This window comes from Balaenoptera musculus, chromosome 1, assembly GCF_009873245.2.
Source record: "Balaenoptera musculus isolate JJ_BM4_2016_0621 chromosome 1, mBalMus1.pri.v3, whole genome shotgun sequence".
In the NCBI taxonomy this organism is placed as follows: Eukaryota; Metazoa; Chordata; class Mammalia; order Artiodactyla; family Balaenopteridae; genus Balaenoptera; species Balaenoptera musculus.
Genome location: NC_045785.1, coordinates 158,332,432 through 158,352,966, shown reverse-complemented (window position 1 = coordinate 158,352,966; position 20,535 = coordinate 158,332,432).

Genomic DNA, 20,535 nt, shown 5'->3' with positions numbered 1-20,535 from the left:
TACTATTAAAATCATGCATTAATATATTCTTTTTTATTACATTTAAATAGTTGAAGACAGCTATTGCTTTGGTGAATAAGAAAATAAGTATTCTCGTGATCGTAAGGAGTTTGACCTGCTGGCTACTGACAGAATTTCTTTGGCACCATTTACACACAGACTAAAGTTATTTTATTCGGTAAGAATTCCCATATTTAAATGGCTACTCAGCTAGTTGGGGGCACAGTTTGTAACCAAACATGATAAAGGAAGCGCTAAACTTGTAACATTAAACTATAGACTGAGGTTCTACCCCTAACTTCCCTTGGTTAGTAGCTTTGGCTGTGTCTCTTCACCTCTGTGAAATTCTGGGATGGATTAGAAAAGCTAAAACAGTCCTTTTCCATTCTTTCATTAATTTTGTAATCCCTTGTTCCCAAAGTGAGTAGAAGACTATTTTAAGTGGCTCAAATATGTGTGTGTATGTGTTGTTGTTTTTTTTTACTTAGTTCTGTTTTTATTTTAGTGTGTATTAAAAAGTCTAGTACCTTGGACCCATGATTTCACAAATGTCATCGCTTAAGATGAGATTGGTCTTTGGTTTTTTAAATTAGTTAATTTATGTCAAATTAAGGAAAATGTTAAGTATCTAATTATAGAAGTAACAGGGATATGACAAAAACCAGAAGTAAAGAGCATGGAATTCCCTGGCAATCCAGTGGTTAGGACTCTGCTGCGCTTTCACTGCCAAAGGCCCAGAGACTTAAGATCCCATAAGCCGCTCAGCGCAGGGCTAGGGTGGGGCGGGGTAACTGAATAAGGTTTGGGAAACACTGGATTAATTAATGTACTAACCCATTTGAGAAATTGTTTCAAGTGGGGCTGTGTCCCACAACTCTTTTTTGTGATCTATACTCTAAATAATTTGGCTCAATTAATGAAACTTAGAATTTACAGGAGGAAGACAATACAATAAGAAAAGTATTTTATTAGAGAAATGCCAAGAAGTTAGGGAGCGCAGCGCAATTAAATCTAATCCCAAAATACCTTCACTATTTCTGGAAATTAGACAAAATCTACAGGGCCAATTTGTGAATAAAGGGAAGGGCTAATTAAATCTATTTTAAAGTTTTTCAGGCTCTAACAATTTCCTCACATTGTATGGCTTGTAATTTGATAAATTAGCCATGAACTTATCCTAGTGTTTGAGTTAATTCACAGCTCTTTCTCAAGTAAAATGCTGTCATGATTCTATCAGTAGGCAACTCCATTCTGCATGGCACCAACTGAACTGGCTTTTTATTTGGGAGGAGAAGAGACATTTGACTCTCATTTTTATATCAGTATAAGGCTTCCTCTGTCACCTCAAGTGTCTAAAGCATGTGACTCTTTCTTTAGTCCACACATGGAACGTATAAGGCCAAAAAGAGTAATGCATTTTATTCATCTCCGTAACCCATGTATCTTTGCCCAATGCCTGAAACAGATACTTGTTGAGCCAAAAATTGAAATAAGTTAATTATGAATAAACCATGATCCTGTTCTGCTAAAGATACACTTAAAATATCAGTCATTTGAAATTCTTTCATCTGTCCATTTTTCTGGATTTTCCATGCTCTACTGGTATAAATCAGAAGGCAAAGAACTTGGATTGTGTCTCAGTTCCCAACCATAAGTTATAATATAGTACTCTTTTAGAGAGTGGACAGAAGGTGCCTTACTTGAATAATTATTTCTGTGGTGTGCAAAGCTGCTGTTGAAAATATCTGCTATTCCATGCAATGTCCTGTATTTAAAGGTTCATTTAATAACCTCCTATTAAGTTTGGATAGTCTTCACTGATGAATGTTTATTGTTTCTTAGCTCTAGGGAGCTAAGAATGTTTATTTTTTCCCTTAGCTCTTGGGAGCTATCAGTCCTTGATTATAGTAATCCACTTTTTTCAGGTACTTAGTAATACCTATTGCCTCTGTTACTTTTGTAAATGACAATAGCTAATATTCAGAATCCTATGGTGCTAGGCCCACAGCTAGCATACAGGACTTTAACACTCACAGTGATCCTATGAGGTATATGCTATGATTATTCCCACTTGATGTTTTAGAAAACTGTGGCCCAGAGAAGTGAGATTCCTTGTCTTTTGACCAAACTGAGACATGAACTTAGGTAGTCTGACCCTAAAACCTGTGCTATTGCTACTCTCCTATGGTTTTGTCCCTAATTCTCCTATTTTGCATCATGTTTTACAAATAAACCTTTATAACTATTTTCCAAAGGAGAAAGGTTAATGTTCCTAAATTTATAAACCAATTTTATGGTGAGTCTTTCTGTGAGTTTTTTTCAATCCTTTGTATTGTACTCAAAACATGCATTCCTAAAATGTATCTGTTTTTATATTTGTATTCTTATGGAAAGATTTGCTTGATGTGATGTGCCATTACTTCAAGTTATAATACAATAACCGTCTGTCATTCTCTTCTTCATGTTCATGGAATAAGATTATATGGTTTAAGGACACACATTCATGGTTTCTTCCCTAAATAATCATGCCTACAGCTGGGGCACCCTAGCAACTAATTGTGTGCTCCAGACAACATTTTAAAAGTAGGGCACTAAAGGAGGCCCTAAGCTGCAATCCTTCTCCTGAAAGCCACTCTGGTCCTGGGGAATGAGTCCTGGGCACAGTGACAAGAGTTTTTATCTGACACACCAGCTCCCAGGGTTTCAAATGACAATGACAGAGTGTTAACCCAAGTTTCTAAGTCTGCCATTGTAAATCTACTGAACACAGAGGGAATAGTTATGAACGTAGCTTCTGTCCCCCATCCTTTCTAGTTATCTACCAGTCTAGCCATGTGTGCATCTGCACCCCAAACATTTGTAACATCAACTGTCCTCTCTTCTCCACCTAAAGATTTTAAGAAAATGCATATTAGTATGTTAAGTACTGAAGCCTCAAAATTAATAGGTTTGTAACTGATGCTATTGCAGACAAATAAATAAGAATATATCACCTTAGTTTATTTATTTGCACATGTAGATATATGCATGTATATATGTATTTTCTGCTGTAGAGAAAGGATGTACCGAACCTGAAACCGAAGATAGATAATTTTATACAAATGCATAATCAGTTTATGCATGTTCTTCTTTTTCTTGTTGTTGTTGCAACTGCTGTCACTGCTTTCCATGACTTGGTATCTTAGATTGAATTTCTGCTCTTGCTATGTTTAGAAACTATTTTTATCTTGGCCAACTGACTTAATATGGAACCATGTGAGTGTTGCTATTTTTAAATATATAATAGTCATCCCTAGAACCCATTTAAAGCCCTGTAGAAGACTACTGTGTGCCTATCCCACTCCACTGCACATGTTCCAGGACGTAAGATAATGATTTTTAAAAAATAAACATTTACTGAGTTCCTACTGTATGCCAGGCAACAGGCTGTGTACTTTCATGTTTTCTTATTTACTAACAACAACAACAAAAGCCTGTGTTGCTAGAGACTTCTTGCCTCACCAAGCATATTGTGACTCTACATGTAATTATAAAGCTGTGTACTGAGTGGAATAAGCGTGGGTATTAACTCCAGTCAGTCCTGAGTTCAAATCCTATCTTTTTTTTTTTAAGAAGATATCTAGGGGGCTTCCCTGGTAGCGCAGTGGTTAAGAATCTGCCTGCCAATGCAGGGGACACGGGTTCGATCCCTGGTCTGGGAAGATCCCACATGCCATGGAGCAACTAAGCCCGTGTGCCGTATCTGCTGAGCCTGAGCTCTGGAGGCCATGAGCCACAACTACTGAAGCCAGAGAGCCACAACTACTGAAGCCCGCATGCCTAGAGCCCGTGCTCCGCAACAAGAGAAGCCACCGCAATGAGAAGCCTGCACGCAGCAATGAAGACCCAACACAGCCAAAAGTTAATTAATTAATTTTTTTGAAAAAAGAAGATATCTAGGATGTAGGGACCCTAATACAACGTTAGCCAATATTTATTTATTTATTTATTTATGGCTGCATTGGGTCTTCGTTGCTGTGTACGGGCTTTCTCTAGTTGTGACAAGCGGGGCTACTCTTCGTTGCAGTGCGCGGGCTTCTCGTTGCGGCAGCTTCTTTTGTTGCGGAGCACAGGCTCTAGGTTCATGGGCTGTAGGCGCGTGGGCTTCAGTAGTTGTGGTTCATGAGCTCTAGCGCGCAGGCTTAGTAGTTGTGGCTCACGGGCTTAGTTGCTCTGCGGCATGTGGGATCTTCCGGGACCAGGGATCGAACCCGTGTCCCCTGCATTGGCAGGCAGATTCTTAACCACTGTGCCACCAGGGAAGTCCTCAAATCCTATCTTTGCCACTTGTTATCTATATGAAATTGGACAAATTACCTAACCCCTCTGAGCCTCTGCTTTTTCATTTGCAAAATGAAAATAATACTTCCTTATAAGTTGTTGTGAAGAAATATTGTGTTGGTGTAGGATACTAGGCACTTATACACTGTCTGGCACAAAGCAATACAGTAAAAGGTAGTTATCGTTATTTTTTTATTATTCTGAGTGAGTTTCTTTCTGTCCTGAAAAAGAAAAGATCAAAGAGCTTGGAAGACACATGCTAGTTAAAGGATCACTAAGCTGCTCCTACAACTGTTTGACCCAAGCAGTTTCAATTTGCATGGCTAGAAGGTGCTGCAGTAACCTGATGTGGCATTTGAACAACTGCCATACCTTTTGATTGGGGCCTTTTGCCCCTGGGAGTGCTCAGACATCTGCTGGAACCCCATGAGTGAGTCCTGATAATTGTTTAACAGAATATTAGCTTTGAGGGGTGTGTCTTTGTCTGCTTGGTCATGACACAACTTACTGAAGAGCAGCAATGCATTACACACACCTTCAGGGGAAATCGTTGGCTCTCACATCTACATCCAACTGGGTCTGAGTTGACACCACCAGGTGAAGATTTCAGAACCCCTGAAATGTTCTCTGGGAGATGTACTAGATGCTCTCTGGATCAAGGGCACCTAGAGCTTTTCTGGGTGGTCTGAGGTTACACCTTGTGAATTGGAATTTTCCCTGAATGCCAACAGAAAAAGAAGGTTTGGTTCCCCTACTCCTGCTCTAGTAGTCCCTTGGTGTGGTCTTCTCCACTGTCTGCAATTGGACTGTCCTCTTAAGAGGACTTGATATAGTTCCTTTAATTTGGGGGCAGGAGTTGGGAGACCTGGGCTGCTGCAGTTGGTGAGGAAGGAGACAAGAGGTCTTACATTCACTGAACACCTACTACTGTGCCAGAAACTTCACAATGAAGGTAGCATTGCAACAGGTAAATTGGGGGAAGTTTTTCCTCCAACTGTTTGCTTAGCATGAAATTTAACATGTAGTTTAAAAGCAAAATTTATGTGACTATTACAAGAAACAAATCATTTTCTTTGGTTATCTGAACAAAATGAAAAAAAAAAGAGTCATCTTGCACTGAAAGTTCACTGATAATCCATGTCTTCTACAACACAATATACGTATAAGAAATATTTGTAGAATGTAATTTTGACAGTCTGATTCCGATACTTCACAGGTTCTAATGGACTTTCTCAAGAGATGATTATACCCTCAGGTATTTATTTACTCCTGAAGTGCAAGAATTTTGACATTTCCCAAATCACCTAAAATAAGTCTCTGTCATAGTGTCTGGTTCATAGCAGTTGCTAGGGCAATGAAAATTTCAATGATGCTGTCTAATACTTCAAGATAAACATTTTTCCAAGTATTTTTGCATGGAATTTTACAAAGTGAAGGGCTCTCACTTTGTTTCATAAAACTAAATGATCTAAGCAGTCCTTGGAGATGGTTGATATTTTAAATCTCTCTCTCTTGTGTACAGTCTTGTTTGGAAAACCATTGTTTTATTTGCCTTAAACAGGCAGTCAGGATTTATGTAAATGGTTGATTGTTCATATGATACAATTTTGCCAGCAAAAATCAAGTATATAACCACAAAAAGAATTTTATATGTAAATGTAATAGTTACTCAAAATTTTGAAAAAATAGATTTTAATATTTTCACATCTAAATCAAGCTTACTATCCTGCTCGTTATATTTTAAAAGTGTCCATGTTTAAAAATTCGATGTTCTCATTAGAGTTTTTGCAATGGATCAGGCATCTTTGCAGAAATAATGTATTTTTCACTTGAATGCCCAGCAGGCAGAGTTTAGCAGTTGTTATAAAGTAAATTGGCTTTAATGCGGCCATTTAACTGGTTTAACTCATATATATTATCAGATTTGAATGGGACTTTTCAGGGAATTTAGTTTGGATTTTTTGTTTTCAAAGCTTTGAAATTTATAAAAAGAAGCTCTCAGTGAAAAGGATAGTATAATTTAAAATTCTCTGGAAATTCCCTGGCGGTCCGGTGGTTAAGCCTCGGCGCTTTCACTGCTGTGGCCAGGGGTTCAATCCCTGGTCAGGGAACTAAGATCCCACAAGCGGCATGGCGTGGCCAAAAAAAAAATTCTTTTTTCCATTGCTTAAAAAGGACTAACTATTTTTTGAATCAGTAATATATGCGCATGGCACAAAATCAAAAGGTACAAAGGCTTTAATAGTGGAAAACAGTCTCCTTCCCTCCCTGTCCTCCACCAACCTAATATCTCTCCCTAAATACAGTTACCAGTTTTTTGGTTTTCTCTATTTTTAAAAAACCAGATGCAAATATATATACATTTTTATTAATGCCTTTTTAACCTTCCTTTTTGAGTAACCCCAAAAATGTCATAGCATATAATCCTTCCAGAATTCTATATAAAGCCCTTATTATACATATGAAGCGCAGAGAAAATAAAAATTGTTTATTTTCTCTGACCCTTAGGAAAGTTTTCTATTATACATTAATACAATAATGATAATAAAGTAAACTCTGCTACAGATTATGAAGGAAATAACCAAAATGACCATATCGTATATTTTAACTAAATAGAAAACTAGTTGCATTGAAGTTAAAGATTATAATAAAATATTTTAGGGAATTCCCTGGCAGTCCAGTGGTTAGGACTCGGCGCTTTCACTGCCAGGGCCAGGGTTCGATCCCTGGTTGGGGAACTAAGATCCCGCAAGCCTCGAGGCCAAAAACAGAAAAAAAATTTTAATTATTTGATAATCATTTTTGTATATACTGTTTAATTTTCTAATTTTCAAATTCCTGAATCAAAGCTTTTCATGAATTTATACAGGATTTGAAAAAATCTAGTTTCCCCTCACTGGGAATCTTGCTCTTCTTACTATTTTTTTCATACGCCAAGTTCAAAAAATACAATGTACTGGACATTTTAAATATATTAGGTCGAATCCTCATAACAACCTTGCAAGATTGGATTTGTTGTCCTCTTTGGAGATGAAGAAACTGAGGCTTTGAGAACTGAAGTGACTTGCCACAGGTTCAAGTAGTAAGTGCAAAGCTGGGGTGCATATCTAGTTCTAAGGACCCAAGACATGACCCACAATGTTATTTGAAACACAAATCTCCTGGTCTAGAAAAAGGATGTGATGCTTGACGGTGTGGATCTCATTTCATCAGGCATGTGTCAGAAGCCTGAAGACACATTTGTAAACAAAGTAGAGTCAGGGAAACTAGGTGAAAATAGATTTAGGTGAGGTGATAATGAATAAAATAACCATATCCTTCAGAGTGTTGATTAGCAGCCCATGTACTTCTGGGAGTCGGTACAACAGGGCTCCATCCTTGGCCCTGTTCTGATCAACATTTTATTAATGCTTAGAACCAGAGCAGTGACTATGGTATGGTAGGACATATAAATACCTATTGAATAAATGAATGAATGATTGTGCTAATCATATATTTAGCTGTCACAAAATTTCAAGTTGCAATAATTATATCAAACAGGAAATTTAAAATTAAAGTATCATTATAGGCAAATGTGATAGGTCAAGCCTAAAACAATGAAATTTAATAAGGATAAATGTTAAATCCTAAACTTAGGCTACTATAATTGATTTTACAATGAGAAGATATAGGTATCAAGGCTTTCAGTGTGAAAGAAAGGAAGAGTAGAGAAGGAAGGAAGGAAAGAAAGAAGGAAGGAAGGAAAGAAAGAAGGAAGGAAGGGAGGAAAGAAGGGAAGGAGGGAGGGAGGATTGTACTTTTCGTGAATAAGAACCTTAAAATCAGGCTAATAATACGATATAGCTACTGAATGAAATTAACAGACAATTAGGGAACAAAATAAGGAGGGTATTTCTTGTGCTTGCTCTACAATAGTCAGACCCCATCAAGAATGTTGCAAACTCTGGGTCTCTCTTTTAATGGGAACAATAGCCATCTGAAAAGAATCCATAGGAAAGTGACTAGGGTGATGAACAGAGTTAAATCTGTGACATAAGAAGTATAGTAATGGTATTAAGGACTTTAGAAAAAAATAAGTTGGGAAAGCACGATAGCCATCTTTGAAAACTTGAATGGTATATGGAAAAGAAACTATATTTACAGGATATTACTGGACCATAGACTCACACGTTTGAAGAATCCTCAGAGGTTATCTCACCCACCTATCCATCTATAGCTTGAATCACAGATTATAACTTTTACACATATCTCAACGAGAGCATAACAGAGTTGTTGACCTGGAAGCTAAATCAGTGGGACTCAGAGTGTGGACCCAAGACCAGCAGCACCAGCATTACGTGGGTTCTTGTCAGAAATATAAAACTCTTGTACCCCCATCCTAGACCTATGGAATCAGAAACTGGAGGTAGGGCCCAGCATCCTGTAGTTTAACAAGCTCTCCAGGTGATTCTGATGCACGATAATATTTGAGAACCATTATAGATCATCAGATGTAGGTGTTTAACCAAAAACCTTGATTGCAGGTTTTTTTTGAAAACCTACCTTCCCCTCAGTAATTCCTATTCATCTATCCTTTGACCAGGTCCAACCATTAATCCAATTCATCTTGTGCAATGGATATTTGTCAGGTTTTGGCTACACAGCTTCCAAACCTCCTTTCTATTAGCATTTGTCTTCCATTTTATGAGTCTTAAGGGTAGAAAAGGTGTCCCACTGTGGATGCCAAAGGGTCCAGATATTCCCTCTTCCAATCCTCTGGGAACAAGGTATAGACATGTGAGCCAAAATGGCAAATTAGTGGCTCCTGCCTGGAACTCTTAACCTTGAGCAAGTAACACAAAGACAAAGGGATGGTTTAGAATTCATTCATTGAGCAGGGTCTAGGGGCAGCAGATGGCAGGAGGGTCTGATGCTGGTGGTGGAAGCAGAGCATCCAGCAGGTTTCTGTGGGGTGACCTTGGTTTTGGGTGTTTCTGCCTAGCTTTCTGGGGTTTCTGTCCCTTTTCTGAGCCTGTCCCTTTTTCAGCCTACCTACAGATTCTATAAACCATCCTATATCCTTTTGATTCAGTACTAAGTTAGGCAGAGTTTATTTCTGTTGCTTACCAGAACCAGAAGGATACCTACCTACTCTTTCTTAGCACACATTGCATATCAACTAGGCACTCAGATGAAAATAGGTAATCACTGCCATCCAACATTAGCAAGGAGCAGAAAAAAAGGTTGAAGCTAGTGGTGGGATAGGGCTCTTTATGGCCTATCATAGTGAATCTTTAGGAAAGATTCCAAATGTTTCCTGAAATAATCCAACATTGCTTGATTTTGTAGAAACATATTAAATTACCAATGGCTGTATCACCTCTGAAATAGTCTCACCAAAGAAACTGAAACAGAATCTAATCAAGCTTCTTGAGCTTTCATTTATAGGAAATGGGGGAGTTAATGGAAGAATGAGTTAAATGACACCAAGAGGAAGCAAACAGGCGAATCCAAAATATGGGACATTGTATAGGACAACTAATCTAGTCTCTTCCATAAGTCAAGACATTAAAAAAATCAGTAGGGAGGAGGGAAGGAGGTCACTCTAGAAAAAAAGAAAATTAGGAGATATAACAACCAAATGTAATGTGTACATCTTGTCTGGATTCTGATTCAAATAAACTAATTGTGATATATGAAGACGAGTAAATTTACAGATAACAAATAAAAAGAAAACAATTTCTCCAAAACCTGTTATTTATATAGTGCCATAAAGCACACCTTTGATTTTTCCATAAATGTTAAATAAGAAGATGATTTGCATTTAATAGTAATAAAATGATATCTTATGGAATAGAACACCTAATAGTTTCAGACCTATGAGATCTAATCATGGTTACTGCTCTGTGACCCTGAACAAATTACAGGACACACTCAGCTGTAGAATGGGAAGAACCACAAGAAATGGTCATTTAAAGTACCTAATAAAGGCTATGGTAAAGAACATGACAAGCACAAGTGCTACAGAGCTGTAGCTTTTTTAACCGAGAGGGCTTTTTTTTTTACTATTTTAATTAATTAATTAATTAATTAATTAATTAATTGGCTGTGTCAGGTCTTAGTTGTGGCACTCGGGATCTTTCATTGTGGCGCGCAGACTTCTCTCTAGTTGTGGCGTGCGGGCTTAGTTGCCCTGCGGCATGTGGGATCTTAGTTCCCTGATCAGGGATCAAACCCACGTCCCCTGCTTTGGGAGGTGGATTCTTTACCACTGGACCACCAGGGAAGTTCCTAAAGCTATAGCTTTAAAACAATAGTCCACTAGTATGTTACGCAGCCTCTAAGGTGGCACTCAATGGTCTCCTCCTCCTGGTGTTCCCACCCTGTGTATTCCCTCCCTTTTGAGTGTGATGTCACTGAGAAATTAGGTTACAAAAAAGACATGCGGTATATAATGAATGGACCAAAAAAAAAAAAAAAAAAAGGCACCAGCCTGTCTTCCTACCTATAAACAGATATTGCCTTAAAATATCTCAGAACGTGCCCATGAATTGATAATTATGTGTATCTCCACTGCTTAATAGAAAGTAACATTGTTCATGGAAGAATGTGTACCTTAATGAACCACAGGCACATTAAGAAAGGAAAAGAGCCAGACTACCTTTCTTTTTTAAGAAATTTACCATCTTAATCACTTTAAGAATACATTTCAGTAGTGTTAAGTATACTCACATTGTTGTGAAGCAGATCTCCAGAAATTTTTCATCTTGTAAAACTGAAACTCTATACCCATGAAACAACAATTCCCCATTGTCTCCTCCCTCCAGTCCCTGGTAACCACCATTCTACTTTATGTTCCTACGAATTTGACTACTTTAGATACTTCATATAGATAGAGTTATACATTGAGACTGGCATATTTTGCTTAGTGTAATGTCCTCAAGATTCATCCATGTTAAAACACGTGACAAGATTTCCTTCCTTTTTAAAGGCTGAATAATATTCTGTGTGTGCATACCACATACTGTTTATCCATTCATTCATCAGTGGACATTTGGGTTGCTTCTACCTCTTGATTATTGCGAATAATGTTGTTTTCAACATAAATGTGCAAATATCTCTTTGAGACCCTGGTTTCAATTCTTCTGGGTATATACCCAGAAATGAGGTTGCTGGATCATATAGTAGTTCTTTTTGTAATTTTTTGAGGAACTGTCATACTATTTTCCATGGTGGTTGCACAATTTTATAATCCTAACACTGCACAAGGATCCAAAATTTCCACATCCCTGCCGAAACTTATAATTTTCAATTTTTAAAAAAAAAAATAGTAGCCATCAGAGTGGGTGTGAAGTGATATCTCATTGTGGTTTTGATTTGCATTTCTCTGATGATTAGTGATTTTGACCATCTTTTCATATGCCTGTTGGCCATTTGTATATTGTCTTTGGAGAAATGTCCATTCAAGCCCTTTGCCCATTTTTAAATTGGACTATTTGATTTTTTTGTTGTTGAGTTGTACTTCTTTATATATTCTGGATATTAACCCCTTAACTGATATATAATTTACAAATATTTTTCTTCCATTCTGTTAGTTGCCTTTTTACTCTACTGATAGTGTTCATTAATGCACAAAAGTCTTTAAGTTTGATGTAGTTCCATTTGTCTGTTTTTGCTTTTGTTGCCTGTGCTTTTGTCATACCCAAGAAATGATTGCCAAATCCAATGTCATAAAGTCTTCTCCTATGTTCCTTTGAGGAGTTTAATTTTGGGTCTTTAATCCATTTTGAGTTAATTTTTGTATATAGTGTAAGATAATGGTCCAATTTCATTCTTTGGCAAATGGATATCCAGTTTTTCCAACAGCATTTGTTGAAGAGACTATCCTTTCTCCATGAGTGGTCTTGGCACCCTTGTTAAAGATCATTTGACCATATATATTAAAGTTTATTTCTGGGCTCTCTATTCTATTCTGGTCTTTATGTTTGTCTTTATGTCAGTAACACACTGTTTTGATTTGTAATATGTAGCTTTGTAATATGTTTGAAATCAGGAAGCATGAGTCTTCAAATGTTGTTCTTCTTTTTCAAAACTCTTTTGGCTATTCAGGGTCCCTTGAGATTCCATATGAATTTTAGGATGTTTTTTTCTATTTCTGGAAAAAATGCCATTGGGATTTTGATAGGAATTGCATTGAATTTGTAGATTGCTTTGAGTAGTATTGACATCTTAACAATATTAAGTCTTCCAATCTATGAACATGGGATGTCTTTCCATTTATTTGTGTCTTCTTTAATTTCTTTCAGCAATGTTTTGTAGTTTTCAGAGCATAAGTCTTTCACATCCTTGGTTAGGTTTATTTTGATATTTTTGATGCTATTGAAATTGGAATTATTTGCTTACTTTCCTTTTCTGATTGTTCACTGTTAGTGTATAGAAACATGCCATTTTAAAAAACAGGAATATATTCTTTATGTTCAGGAATTTTCATATTCCTGAGATTTTGTTCTTTACTATGCTCCAGGGGAAATGTTTTACAGGCTTGACATACATTTGGAATGAGTGAAGAATGCTATGGAAGTGAGAATTTTCATAACATACACATTTGTCTAAAAGGCTTCTGAATGCAACAAACTTGTGAGTACCTGTTTACCTACCATTAGAGAAATCTATAGGATAATTGACAATCAGAAAGTAACTTGTTGGCATAGCACCAACAGCAGAGCGATTTTGACAAGGCCGTCTGTGATTGTCCAGCCCCAGATCCATGAAAGGAAATATGAGGCCCTCAGGTATATATGAAAGAAAACCTTCATAATCTGCCTCAAGCAGAAAAGAGGACACACACAACTGCAATGTCCAGAGGCAGAACTGGCTTTTGGCTTGGCTTGATCTAGGAGTTGAAATAATGTTACCAAGCCAGCCTCCAGTACCAGCCTTAGACCAGAGCAAGAAGGGCCCCTGCCCAGAACCCTGTCCTGAAGGGCCTGGATGTCACAAATCTGGAAACGCAAATACATTTTTTCCCTTTCAATCTTTTAAGAAAGTTTTCAGAGTTTGGCAAATTACGTGAGAGGGATGCAGTGCAGTCCTCAGTATAGAGGATGAGGGGCTTCAAGGTACCCCTGTGCAGAAGAGAAAACTCTAGCCTCTGCCCTGGGAAACCAGAGAAACATTTCTGGCTGTTTTGCTTGCTGCAAAGATGTGGACCCCCCCGCCCAGGTCTGGACACCTACACTGCTTCCAAGTGTAGGTGTCCAGACCTGGGGCGGGGGGGTCCACATCTGGCTACTGAGCATTTAAAATGTGGCTATTCCAAATTGAGATGTGAGTACAAATTACATACTAGAAGTGCAAGACTAGTGCAAAAGAACTAAGTGGAATACCTCATTAATAAAATTTTTTATTAGTTACATGTTGAAATGATAATATTTTCACCTGTTTAACTTTTTATAATGTAGCTGCTAAGTTTTGTTTAATGACATGTGTGGCTCAAACTATAGTTCTATTAGACAGTGCTGGGCTAGGCAGACCAAGTTTTCCAGAAAATCCTATACCTTCCCTCTCCTTTGCTCAGGTGGCTTCAGGAAGCGCTTAGAACTGCTTGGAAAATTGAGGTGGGGGGTTGGGGAGACCTGCCTGCCCCAGCTTCCACCCTGCCCTGGTGGTGAATGGCACATTGCTATCCCTAGATACGGCTAGATCCCTCCGTTAGGATCATGGGGGTAATCCCAGGTCAAGAACATGTTCAGGGTGACACAGAATGACACCATCCCACTGCTCTGTGGGGGTCAGATGGTGGAGGAAGGGCTCTCTAGTTTAATGAGGAACCAGCCATGGCTCATGGGATGGTGGCCCAGAACTTAAGGAACAGAATCACAGAGCTGTAAATATTACACTCCCAAATTCAGAGATTCTTGGTGAGATTGTCTGTCCCCACCCACACCTTTTTTTTTTTTTTTTTTTGCAACAGTTTTTGGATTATGAAAATTGAACCAAAGGCAATTGAGGGAGCTGTCAGGAATCTGCTTCAGCCCCAATCCACTCCTGCAGCACCCTGCCTGGAATACCCAGTGCTTCCACTAAGGCCACTCAAGCCTCCATCCAGCTTAAGCCAACCAGAGTGCATACCACACCCACACGTGGCAGAGGCAACTGCTTCTCTCCACTCAGTTTGTGCTGCATTGCTCATTTTTTCATTTGATTTTTTAATATGCTATTCAAAGTACTTTTTCAGGTGTTCACTTTCTGACCTCCCAGATGACCAAAGGAGCTTATCTATCTTCTTTCTTAGTTGTTTAGTCTCTACCCTGGTGTTCTGGGCACAAAGATCACTCAATTACTCTTGACTATCAGTGGAATCTCTTCGTACCAGACTCCTCTGGAAATTGAAGTCTTTGCCACCAGTGTAGGCCACTCCACTCCATTACTTCCAGGTCACCTAATAGCCACAAGATCACCATGACCACTCTAGGTAGCTTGTGAACACATAAGGTAATGCATGGTCATGATTAGAGCATTGTTCTCTGCATATCAAATTAAGAACCAAACCAAAACAAAATCAAACAAAAAAGCAATCTCTATGGGACATCTTGGTGAATCAGCTGGGTTTACCTGGCAGTACATGGATGCCAAATCCTTGCCCTGTTCTCCTGTATTGGCTAGTTTGCCTGCCCTCTATAATACATATCCATCCCTCCCACAAGCTGTTTAAGGACAAGTAATCTTGTCTTCATCTGGGTTGACTAGGATCTCCATCTAGTCATGTTTCTCACTCTGACCCTCTATCCTTCATCTGAACTGCTGCAGCCCAAGTTCGGGCCTTAATTGCCTGGCCTGCGCAAAGGAGTCAGCCTCCTAACTGGTCTCCCCGCCTTCAGTCCTGCTCCACTTGAGTCCGTCTTCCCCACTGCCATCATCTTTCTAAATGACAGATTGAGTCACTCCCCAGCTCAAAACTATTTAACACTTCTCTATAGCCTATAGATAAAGTCCAAAAGCCAAAATACTCTACTACAATGCACTTTATTATCTGACATATAACTTTCTAGCTTCCTGCCTAGGGGTACTCCAGCCCATACCAACCTTTTCTCTCCCAAAAGCCTTTGGCCAAAAGAAATTCCTGAATGCTTTAAAAGACTGTGACTTTTGCTCAGATTGTCCCCTTAACCTGAAAAGCCCTCTTCCTTGCAATAATTAATAACTACCATTTATATGACACATTGTCCTTCACGAAGAGAGGCTTTCTGATAAACACTCATTTGAGAGCTTCATTTCAGTGACTGGGTTTTAATTCACCACTTATTTGCTGTGTAATCATGCGCAATTTATTTAACCTCTCCAGGTTCCTCCTCTTTATTTTTTTATTTTTTAAAAATTATTATTATTATTATTTTATTTATTTATTTATTTACTTATGACTGTGTTGGGTCTTCGTTTCTGTGTGAGGGTTTTCTCCAGTTGCAGCGAGCAAGGGCCACTCTTCATCGCGGTGCGCAGGCATCTCACTATAGCGGCCTCTCTTGTTGCGGAGCACAGGCTCCAGACGCGCAGGCTCAGTAGTTGTGGCTCACGGGCCTAGTTGCTCCGTGGCATGTGGGATCTTCCCAGACCAGGGCTCGAACCCGTGTCCCCTGCATTGGCAGGCAGATTCTCAACCACTGCGCCACCAGGGAAGCCCAGTGACTGGGTTTTAATTCACCACTTATTTGCTCTGTAATCATGTGCAATTTATTTAACCTCTCCAGTTTCCTCCTCTTTACAAAGGAGTTAATAATAACATCTTATCTCCCAGGCTTGTTTTGAGGACGAAATGAGTTAATACCCTTAGAGCCTTCAGAACATTGCCAGACACACAGCACACACTGAATGTGGGTTAGCTGTTATTTGTTGTCCTCACAACACTCTCACTGTTAAACAACAAACAGCCCAAAGTCTTAGAAGTTAGCACTTGGATTTTCCGACTCTAAAGCTTAGTCAGTGGATTTTGCCATAGCACATTGCTTTTCCACCTAGCGAAAATCCTGCTCATTCTTCAGAGACCCAGCTCAAGAATCACCTTCTCTCATCTCTGTGTGACCCTAGGACACAGTGTATTTCATTGAAGATGCCATTGATTGTAAGATGCACCATTGTTTTGTGTGTCATTAAGGAAAAAAAAAACCCTGCCAATAATAACTGTGAGATGCCATCAATTGTAAGATGCATCTGAATTTCGGAGATGTTAATGTGCACCTTGGAATCGGTGAAATAAGGTAACCTCTCCCTTTCCTGGGTTTAGGTGGCAGGCTGCACATATCTCTAATAAGCACACGTTGCATTGCGTTACAGCTGATTGTCAAAAGGGCTGCTTTCCCTGCTAGATATGAGTAACTTCAGGGTAGGAAATACATCTTACTTACTTTGGCATCCCAGTGCCTAACACTGTGCTTGGTACAAGATAGATATATTCAATATCCATTTGCTTAATATAAACTGAAATCCTCATATAAAATCATATTAGACACGGTGAGGGGTACACTGAGAATAAAAAATATGTGACAGACTTTGCATAATAATAAAACTTCATTGACCCAACAGTTCGACCAGATATACGTTGGCAAGTTGGTCTTCCTGCTTTGAGGTGTAGAAAAATGAATGACGTCATAGCTTTCCTTCCGTATTGCCACTACCTTCCACAGGAAATAGGGACATTACCAGGTATTGTAAACACATATGCATCTTATATGGGTTTTCAAAGACAGATGGCCCTTTTGCCATCAAGAAAAGACTAACAATATTCTTAATGGTCTGAAGCTGTCTATTTTTAAATTAAAGAGGATAAAGAAAAATGTTCATCTCTACATTCTTTTGGGATGCACCTATTCTTTTGCTTTCTTTCCCTTATTCTGGAGGGTTTGAATGACCTGCCTTTTAAGGTTTAAAAATAGGTGCCCAGACTGGGCTTTGAAATATTTCAAAAGTACAGAATTACGTGAATCCCAGATTCTATAAAGATTTTAGCTGCATTTTCATCCCTACAAACACTGTGACTTATGTCATGCCTTCAAAAACATTAGCAGTGTTTTTTTTTTCCCTCTTCATCAATCCATTAATCTTTCAATGAAAAGAAAACTTCAAGTGGTGAAAGAAGGTCACTTTTGAAATCTACTCTGTTGATCTTAAGCATGCATGCACGGTGCAAACCAGCAGTCCGGGGAACACAAACTGACCCACAGGGAAACACGGTGTAGATGAACCTCCTCTCCACTCAGAAGGATGTCTTTAGAGGGGTTCTTGACTGGCTTTCCTAATGACAGAGTAACAACTATGACTGTTGATTCCACTTAGCCTCTCTCTCTTTAGTTGTATAAAACCAAAGAGAGCGTATAGTGGATGGTCCATGTAATGCTACGTTTGTGTCTTGCTCATATTCTTCTTCTAAGATGTGGGTGTTCTTTGTGCATGTGACCTTGCTTTGTGTCATATAACCCTGTAACTTTGGTCCCACTGACCATGAGACAACTCTAGCCAAAGCCAGTGAGCCATAAAGGGAGAATATAAGCCCATGAAGTGGCCTGTATAAGAACTCTACCCAATAGGAGTAATCCAGATTGCATAGTGGTTGGCCAACCTAATCAGATCATTTATCTCGAGGAACTTTGAATATGAACCAGAGAGAAGGCATTAGAAACCGAATCTGAGAAAATGAGTATGGACGTGCCACTAAAGCAGGGTACGAAAGGCTTCTCCTTCAGAGGAGAAAATAAGATGACCATGTCATTAGAGCTGCCATTGTTTCCCACAAGATATTACTCAGAATTACTGTTCTTTATGAAGCTTGGATTTTCTGCTGCTGAGACATTTTCTTGTTTCTTTATTTTCCTGGTATTCTTATATGTTTAAAAAAACTTTTAAAATTAAAAATATGGTACATTGAACAAACTTCAAACAATAAAGAAATATATGTTGGTGTAAATGAAAACTCATGCTTTCCCATTTTAAGATCCCAAAGGTAACCTTGCACATTTATTTTAATAAATCATGTTCTGTAACTTGCTTTCTTTACTCAGCAATAAATCATGAGCACCTTTCCATGTTAAAAAAAAATTATCTACCTATCTATCCATCCAGATCTTATTCTTTGCAACAGCTGCATTGTATTCCATCGTATGCATATACTATATTTTACTTATTTTTTTTAAATTTATTTATTTATTTATTTATTTATGGCTGTGTTGCGTCTTCTTTGCTGCGCACGGGCTTTCTCTAGTTGCGGTGAGCGGGGGCTACTCTGCGCTGCAGTGCATGGGCTTCTCACTGCGGTGGCTTCTCTTGTTACAGAGCACAGGCTCTAGGCGCGCGGGCTTCAGTAGTTGTGGCACACGGGCTCAGTAGTTGGGGCTCGGGGGCTCTAGAGCACAGGCTCAGTAATTGTGTTGTATGGACTTAGTTGCTCCATGGCATGTGGGATCTTCCCGGACCAAGGCTCGAACCTGTGTCCCCTGCATTGGCAGGCGAATTCTTAACCACTGTGCCACCAGGGAAGTCCCTTTATTTTTTATTATTATATTTTTGGCCGCGGCTCATGGCTTGTGGGATCTTAGTTCCCTGACCAGAGATCAAACCCTGGGCCCCCTCAGAGAGAGTGCAGAGTCCTAACCACTGGACAGCCAGGGAATTTCCTTGACTTTTTTATTAACCACAATAATCTGATACCAATGGCTGTGGGCCTGTTTCAAAGTTTCAAAAAACCACAATACAAATACAAAAGCCACCCTTTCCCACACATGTTTATGTATTTATGTAAATATTTCTGTATCATAAATTCCTAAAAGTAGAATTTGGAGAGTCAAAGGAATGCACACTTAAAATTTTAATAGATGTTGCCAAACTGCCTCCCTAACAGTTGAGGTCATCTAAGGCTCACTCTGTTTCTTGCCATCTAAAGCATGGCAATGTGTAACCAATGTGGATTTGGCTGCACTGAAGGTCAGTAACTCCATCACAGTCAAGTTGATTGTGCCCAAGTTAAAAGTACCTAATGGAATCTATCCCTCATCACCTGGGAAGTGAAGGTGTGTCTTGTCATGCTGTCAGTCTGTTTTACAGACCCTTGCTCAAGTAGGTTACACTGAAATGAGTACCTTGTACATTTTGAGAAGTTCTTGCGATTGTCATTCAAGAACTGTTATAAGCTGGGATTTGTCCTCATAAAAGGCAACAGTCAAAAAGACACACATTAATTTCAAATGTATTATTTAGTGCAGCAGTGTGAACTGAGGTTAAGTCTAAAAAAGATGAAAGTTTTATACAAAACTGCACCAGGCAGATTTTATGCATGGAGGCATAAAGTCAGAAGCCATCCTTGAACTATGCTATTTGGAAAGGACATGTGTCCAATGATATTAAAATAGACAAAGCAAAAATTGAATTAAGAAAGCTGAACATATCCTTTTAAAATGTAGCAGACTAAGGTGCCAATAGAGAAGCAAGGTCTAGGCTAAACTGAAGGTCGTCTTCATTCAATAACCTTTATTAAGAGCCTATAAGGTCCTGTGCTATGTACTAGGGATTCAGAGACAATTAGGATGGTCCTCTACCTCAAGACTATTACAGATCTGTGAAAGCATAAAATAAGATGGGGCAAAAGGCCTGAGAGACCTGGGGTAAATCTCACAGAGATGACCTCTGGATGGAGACTTGAAAGGTAAGCAGGTATTTTTCAGATCAAAAAAGAAGGGGGAACTATACTCCAATAAAAATTTTAAAAGAAGCAGAAAAACAAGGGGAGGGAATTCCCTGGCGGTCCAGTGGTTAGGACTCCGAGCTTCCACTGCAATGGGCACGGGTTTGATCCCTGGTTGGGGAATTAAGATTCTGCATGCTGCGTGGCGCAGCCGAAGAAAAAACAAAAAGAAGGGGGAAAGCAGTTCGGGTGAAGGGACAGGATATGTAAAATGATCTGACAAGTCTAGGGAATGTGCAAAATGGTAAGTTTCATGCTCTTGTAGGATCGTGCTAATACGAGTATTGTCAGACATACTTCATCTGAGGAACATCTTTTATGAGCCGTGTGTCTCAGATTGGATCCTTTCTCTCTGTCTTCATTTCCTGTCTGGGATGTGCTGTTTGACGGAAGCCACTGCCCACGTGTAGCTACTGAGCACTTGAAATGAGGTGAGTATGATCAAGGAACTGAATTTTAAACTTCATTTATATCTTAATTAGCTTAAATTTGAAAACAAATGCTCAGTT